Genomic DNA, 7,739 nt, shown 5'->3' with positions numbered 1-7,739 from the left:
AAAATTATAATTGTTTGATCAATACATCTCCGCTTTGGATAGATAACTCTTCGTGTTGTTGTTTGTTTAGTGTTTTCCAATTTTCCCAGAAGTGGTTAGTCTATGGATTCTTCAATTACATTGAGCTGATTTCTGACGTGCTGTTCCTTCTTTTCCGTAGTGTGTTTCTGTATTGTTTGAGTGATTCACCATAGTGAAGGAGTAGACTCAGGTTCTCTGGGTCTTAGGTGGATGGGTTTCTCAATTTCTGTCTTAGGTTTTTACATTCTTCATCAAACCATTTGTCATTGTTTAGAATTTTCTCAGGCTGTCTGCTTGACATTTTTAGATTTGATAGGGCAGCTGAGTGTCAGGACTCCCACCGAAGGTGGCTCCTCTTCCTGTTCGGGCGGCGCTCGGCGGTCATCGTCACTGGTCTACTAGCTGCCACCGATCCCTTTTCACTTTTCTGTTGGTTTTTGTCTTATTGGTTACACCTGTTTCTTGTTTAGGTTTTTAGTTGGGCTATTTAAGCCGGTAAGGCTCGCCTGCTCTTTGTGCGGGCTTATTTTTGCTCTGTGTATGTTTGTGGTATTGCGTTTCCCTTTGTTTTGCCTCCGGACTGGTTGGGTCCTGGTTTTGGGCCGGTCTTGTACAGTATGTGCGCTCGGTATTGGCATGACCATCTTTCTCTATGCCGGAATAAAACATTGTTCTGTACCTTCTGCTTCCTGCGCCTGACTCCGCACCCACTACGCCTCAAGTGCGTTACACGGAGAGGTCAAATGTACTGTTTCTACTGCCAGGTTTATACCTTCACTATTACAGTGACACATGGTTGATCTCCCCCCTAGGATGGAGAAGCTGTCATCGTTAAAGTATGGGGATTATCTTGGGGGGATATAGGTAGCACACAGGTGGACATTTTTCTCTGTTGAGATCATTTCCTTATTAATATCTAGCCAGATGTAAAATGTTCCTGTTTTGACTCATTTAATAGAGTGGGTTAGGTCTGTTCTATACCAAATTAGCATTCCCCCTGAGTCTCTTCCCTGTTTCACACCTGGTAGTTTGGTGGATGGGTGTCACGTCCTGACCTTAGTTCCTTTTTATGGTCAGGGCGTGAGTTGGGGTGGTCAGGGCGTGAGTTGGGGTGGTCAGGGCGTGAGTTGGGGTGGTCAGGGCGTGAGTTGGGGTGGTCAGGGCGTGAGTTGGGGTGGTCAGGGCGTGAGTTGGGGTGGTCAGGGCGTGAGTTGGGGTGGTCAGGGCGTGAGTTGGGGTGGTCAGGGCGTGAGTTGGGGTGGTCAGGGCGTGAGTTGGGGTGGTCAGGGCGTGAGTTGGGGTGGTCAGGGCGTGAGTTGGGGTGGTCAGGGCGTGAGTTGGGGTGGTCAGGGTGTGAGTTGGGGTGGTCAGGGCGTGAGTTGGGGTGGTCAGGGTGTGAGTTGGGGTGGGCATGTTTTTGTTCTATGTTTTGTATTTCTATGTGTTTGGCCTGGTATGGTTCCCAATCAGAGGCAGCTGTCAATCATTGTCTCTGATTGAGAACCATACTTAGGTAGCCTGTGTTCCCACTATGATTTGTGGGTGGTTGTTTTCTGTCTGACAGAACTGTTTCGTTTCTTCCATTCATTTTGATATGTTGTTTTTGTGTGTTCAGTCGGGGGAGCTGACAGGGGAGCTGACAGGGGAGCTGACAGCGGAGCTATCGGGGGAGCTATCAGGGGAGCTGACGGGGGAACTGATAGGGGAGCTGACAGGTGAGCTATCAGGGGAGCTGACCGGGGAGCTGGCAGGGGAGCTATCAGGGGAGCTGACAGGGGAGCTATCAGGGGAGCTATCAGGGGAGCTGACAGGAGAGCTATCAGGGGAGCTGAAAGGGGAGCTGACAGGGGAGCTATCAGGGGAGCTGACAGGAGAGCTATCAGGGTAGCTGACAGGGAAGCTATCAGGGGAGGTGACCGGGGAGCTGAAAGGGGAGCTATCAGGGGAGCTGACAGGAGAGCTATCAGGGGAGCTGACAGGGGAGCTATCAGGGGAGCTATCAGGGGAGTTGACAGGAGAGCTATCTGGGGGGATGACAGGGAGCTATCAGGGGAGCTATCGGGGAAGCTGACAGGGGAGCTGACAAGGGAGCTATCAGGGGAGCTGACCGGGGAGCTGAAAGGGGAGCTATCAGGGGAGCTATCAGGGGAGCTGACAGGAGAGCTATCAGGGGAGCTGACAGGGGAGCTATCAGGGGAGCTATCAGGGGAGTTGACAGGAGAGCTATCTGGGGAGCCGACAGGGAGCTATCAGGGGAGCTATCGGGGGAGCTGACAGGGGAGCTGACAAGGGAGCTATCAGGGGAGCTGACCGGGGAGCTGACAGGGGAGTTATCAGGGGAGCTGACAGGGGAGCTGACAGGGGAGCAATCGGGGGAGCTGACATGGGAGCTATCAGGGGAGCTGACCGGGGAGCTGACAGGGGAGCTATCAGGGGAGCTGACAGGGGAGCTATCAGAGGAGCTGACAGGGGAGCTGACAGGAGAGCTATCAGGAGAGCTGACAGGGGAGCTGACAGGGGAGCTATCAGGAGAGCTGACAGGGGAGCTGACAGGGGAGCTGACATGGGAGCTGACAGGGGATCTCACAGGGGATCTCACAGGGGATCTATCAGGGGAGCTATCAGGGGAGCTGACAGGGAAGCTATCGGAGGAGCTGACATGGGAGCTGACAGGGGATCTCACAGGGGATCTATCAGGGGAGCTGACAGGGGAGCTGACAGGGAAGCTATCGGAGGAGCTATCGGGGGAGCTGACAGGGGTGCCGACAAGGGAGCTATCAGGGGAGCTGACCGGGGAGCTGACAGGGGAGCTATCAGGAGAGCTGACAGGGGAGCTGACAGGGGAGCTCACAGGGGATCTATCATGGGAGCTGACAGGGGAGCTGACAGGGAAGCTATCGGAGGAGCTATCGGGGGAGCTGACAGGGGTGCCGACAAGGGAGCTATCAGGGGAGCTGACCGGGGAGCTGTCAGGAGAGCTATCAGGAGAGCTGACAGGGGAGCTGACAGGGGAGCTGACAGGGGAGCTGACAGGGGAGCTGACAGGAGGGCTGACAGGAGAGCTATCAGGAGAGCTGACAGGGGAGCTGACAGGGGAGCTGACATGGGAGCTGACAGGAGATCTCACAGGGGATCTATCAGGGGAGCTATCAGGGGAGCTGACAGGGGTGCCGACAAGGGAGCTATCAGGGGAGCTGACCGGGGAGCTGACAGGGGAGCTATCAGGAGAGCTGACAGGGGAGCTGACAGGGGAGCTCACAAGGGGATCTATCAGGGGAGCTGACAGGGGAGCTGACAGGGAAGCTATCAAAGGAGCTATCGGGGGAGCTGACAGGGGTGCTGACAAGGGAGCTATCAGGGGAGCTGACCGGGGAGCTATCAGGAGAGCTGACAGGGGAGCTGACATGGGAGCTGACAGGGGATCTATCAGGGGAGCTGACAGGGGAGCTGACATGGGAGCTGACACGGGATCTGACAGGGGATCTATCAGGGGAGCTATCAGGGGAGCTGGCAGGGGAGCTGACATGGGAGCTGACAGGGGATCTGACAGGGGAGCTATCAGGGGAGCTGACAGGGGAGCTATCAGGGGAGCTATCAGGGGAGCTGGCAGGGGAGCTGACATGGGAGCTGACATGGGAGCTGACAGGGGATCTGACAGGGGAGCTATCAGGGGAGCTATCAGGGGAGCTGGCAGGGGAGCTGACATGGGAGCTGACATGGGAGCTGACAGGGGATCTGACAGGGGATCTATCAGGGGAGCTATCAGGGGAGCTGACAGGGGAGCTGACAGGGGAGCTGACAGGGGAGCTGACATGGGAGCTGACAGGGGATCTGACAGGGGATCTATCAGGGGAGCTATCAGGGGAGCTGACAGGGGAGCTGACAGGGGAGCTGACAGGGGAGCTGACAGGGGATCTATCAGGGGAGCTATCAGGGGAGCTGGCAGGGGAGCTGACATGGGAGCTGACAGGGGATCTGACAGGGGATCTATCAGGGGAGCTATCAGGGGAGCTGACAGGGGAGCTGAAGGGGAGCTATCAGGGAAGCTGACAAGGGAGCTGACAGGGGAGCAGTTGCCATACCAGCAGTGATGCAACCAGTCACCATTCCCCCGTCATGCTCTCCATGTTGCAGCTGTAGAACCTTTTAAGGATCTCAGGACCCATACAAATCTTTTTAGTTTCCGGAGGGGCTTTGTTGTGCCCTCTTCACGACTGTCTTGGTGTGTTTGGACCATTCTTGTTTGTTGTTGATGTGGACACCAAGGAACTTGGAGCTCTCTACCTGCTCCACTACAGCCCTGTCGATGAGAGGGCGTGACAGCGTGATCGGTCCTCCTTTTCCTCTAGTCCACAATCAGCTCCTTAGTCTTTGTTACGTTGAGGGATAGGTTGTTATTCTGGCACCACACGGCCAGGTCTCTGACATCCTCCCTATAGGCTGTCTCATCGTTGTCTGCGATCAGGCCTACCACTTTTGTGTCGTCTGCAAACTTAATTATGGTGTTGGAGTCGTGCCTGGCCATGCAGTCGTGGGTGAACAGGGAGTACAGCAGGGGACTGAGCATGCACCCCTGTGGAGCTCCAGTGTTGAGGATCAGCGTGGTAGATGTGTTGCTACCTACCCTCACCACCTGGGGGCGGCCCGTCAGGAAGTCCACGATCCAGTTGCAGAGGGAGGTGTTTAGTCCCAGGATCCTTAGCTTAGTGGTGTTGAACGCTGAGCTGTAGTCAATGAATATCATTCTCACATAGGTGTTCCTTTTGTCCAGGTGGGAGCGGGCAGTGTGGAGTGCAATAGAGATTGCATCATCTGTGGATCTGTTTGGGCGGTATGCAAATTGGTGCGGGTCTAGGGTTTCTGGGATAATGGTGTTGATGTGAGCCATTACCAGCCTTTCAAAGCACTTCATGGCTACAGACGTGAGTGCTATGGGTCAGTAGTCAGTTAGTCAGGTTAACTTAGTGTCCTTGGGCACAGTGACTATGCTGTTCTGCTTGAAACATGTTGGTATTACAGACTCAATCAGGGACATGTTGAAAATGTCTGTGAAGACACCTGCCAGTTGGTCAGCACATGCCCGGAGCACACGTCCTGGTAATCCGTCTGGCCCCGCAGCCTTGTGAATGTTGACCTGTTTAAAGGTCTTACTCACATCGGCTGTGGCGAGCGTGATCACACAGTCGTCCGAAACAGCTGATGCTCTCATGCATGCCTCAGTGTTGCTTGCCTCGAGCATAGAAGTGATTTAGCTCGTCTGTTAGGCTCGTGCCACTGGGCTGCTCTCAGCTGTGCTTCCCTTTGTAGTCTGTAATAGTTTGCAAGCCCTGCCACATCTGACGAGCGTCGGAGCCGGTGTAGTATGATTCAATCTTAGCCCTGTATTGACGCTTTGCCTCTTTGATGGTCCGTTGCAGGGCATAGCAGGATTTATTTTAAGCTTCTTGTAAGCTTCCGGATTAGAGTCCCGCACCTTGAAAGCAGCAGCTCTACCATTTAGCTCAGTGCGAATGTTGCCTGTAATCCATGGCTTTGGTTGGGGTATGTATTTAAAATCATTGGGGGACGACGTCCTCGATGCACTTATTGATCAAGCCAGTGACTGATGTGGTTTATTCCTCAATGCCATGTTGGGTTGGTGGGTTCTGTGTGCTCTGTCCCAATGTTGTGTTGGGGTTCGGGTCTGGGGTGGGCTGTTCTACTAGCTTCTCTGTAACAGCTCAGCTTTCTCACCCCCTCCTTCAGTGCCATGTGTGCCTCTTTAAGTTCTCTCCTCTCAGTAGAGAAACCAGTTATCTTCTCTCAGTAGAGCAGCCAGTTCTCTTCTCTCAGTAGAGCTGCCAGTTCTCTCCTCTCAGAAGTGTAACCAGTTCTCTTCTCTCAGTAGAGCTGCCAGTTCTCTCCTCTCAGTCTGTAGAGCCGCCAGTTCTCTCCTCTCAGTCTGTGGAGCAGCCAGTTCTCTCCTCTCAGTCTGTAGAGCAACCAGTTCTCTCCTCTCAGTCTGTAGAGCAACCAGTTCTCTCCTCTCAGTCTGTAGAGCAGCCAGTTCGCTCCTCTCAGTCTGTAGAGCAGCCAGTTCTCTCCTCTCAGTAGAGCAGACAGTTCTCTCCTCTCAGGCTGTAGAGCAGCCAGTTCTCTCCTCTCAGTAGAGCAGCAAGCTCTCTCCTCGCAGTCTGTAAATATAAAATAGCACTGTGCCAGGGGATGGTCTGGTTAATATAGCACTGTGCCAGGGGATGGTCTGGTTAATATAGCACTGTGCCAGGGGATGGTCTGGTTAATATAGCACTGTGCCAGGGGATGGTCTGGTTAATATAGCACTGTACCAGGGGATGGTCTGGTTAATATAGCACTGTGTCAGGGGATGGTCTGGTTAATATAGCACTGTGCCATGCCAGGGGATGGTCTGGTTAATATAGCACTGTGCCATGCCAGGGGATGGTCTGTGTTAATATACCACTGTGCCAGGGGATGGTCTGTGTTAATATAGCACTGTGCCAGGGGATGGTCTGGTTAATATAGCACTGTGCCAGGGGATGGTCTGGTTAATATAGCACTGTGCCATGCCAGGGGTTGGTCTGTGTTAATATAGCACTGTGCCAGGGGATGGTCTGGTTAATATAGCACTGTGCCAGGGGATGGTCTGGTTAATATAGCACTGTGTCATGCCAGGGGATGGTCTGGTTAATATAGCACTGTGTCAGGGGATGGTCTGTGTTAATATAGCACTGTGCCAGGGGATGGTCTGGTTAATATAGCACTGTGCCAGGGGATGGTCTGGTTAATATAGCACTGTGTCATGCCAGGGGATGGTCTGGTTAATATAGCACTGTGTCAGGGGATGGTCTGGTTAATATAGCACTGTGCCAGGGGATGGTCTGGTTAATATAGCACTGTGCCAGGGGATGGTCTGGTTAATATAGCACTGTACCAGGGGATGGTCTGGTTAATATAGCACTGTGTCAGGGGATGGTCTGGTTAATATAGCACTGTGCCATGCCAGGGGATGGTCTGGTTAATATAGCACTGTGCCATGCCAGGGGATGGTCTGTGTTAATATAGCACTGTGCCAGGGGATGGTCTGTGTTAATATAGCACTGTGCCAGGGGATGGTCTGGTTAATATAGCACTGTGCCAGGGGATGGTCTGGTTAATATAGCACTGTGCCATGCCAGGGGATGGTCTGTGTTAATATAGCACTGTGCCAGGGGATGGTCTGGTTAATATAGCACTGTGCCAGGGGATGGTCTGGTTAATATAGCACTGTGTCATGCCAGGGGATGGTCTGGTTAATATAGCACTGTGTCAGGGGATGGTCTGTGTTAATATAGCACTGTGCCAGGGGATGGTCTGGTTAATATAGCACTGTGCCAGGGGATGGTCTGGTTAATATAGCACTGTGTCATGCCAGGGGATGGTCTGGTTAATATAGCACTGTGTCAGGGGATGGTCTGGTAAATATAGCACTGTACCAGGGGATGGTCTGGTTAATATAGCACTGTACCAGGGGATGGTCTGGTTAATATAGCACTGTGTCAGGGGATGGTCTGGTTAATATAGCACTGTGTCAGGGGATGGTCTGGTTAATATAGCACTGTACCAGGGGATGGTCTGGTTAATATAACACTGTACCAGGGGATGGTCTGGTTAATATAGCACTGTGTCAGGGGATGGTCTGGTTAATATAGCACTGTGTCAGGGGATGGTCTGGTTAATAT

The sequence above is a fragment of the Oncorhynchus kisutch genome, linkage group LG23 (genome assembly GCF_002021735.2).
Source record: "Oncorhynchus kisutch isolate 150728-3 linkage group LG23, Okis_V2, whole genome shotgun sequence".
NCBI classification, from domain to species: domain Eukaryota; kingdom Metazoa; phylum Chordata; class Actinopteri; order Salmoniformes; family Salmonidae; genus Oncorhynchus; species Oncorhynchus kisutch.
This window is presented reverse-complemented; position numbering follows the sequence as displayed.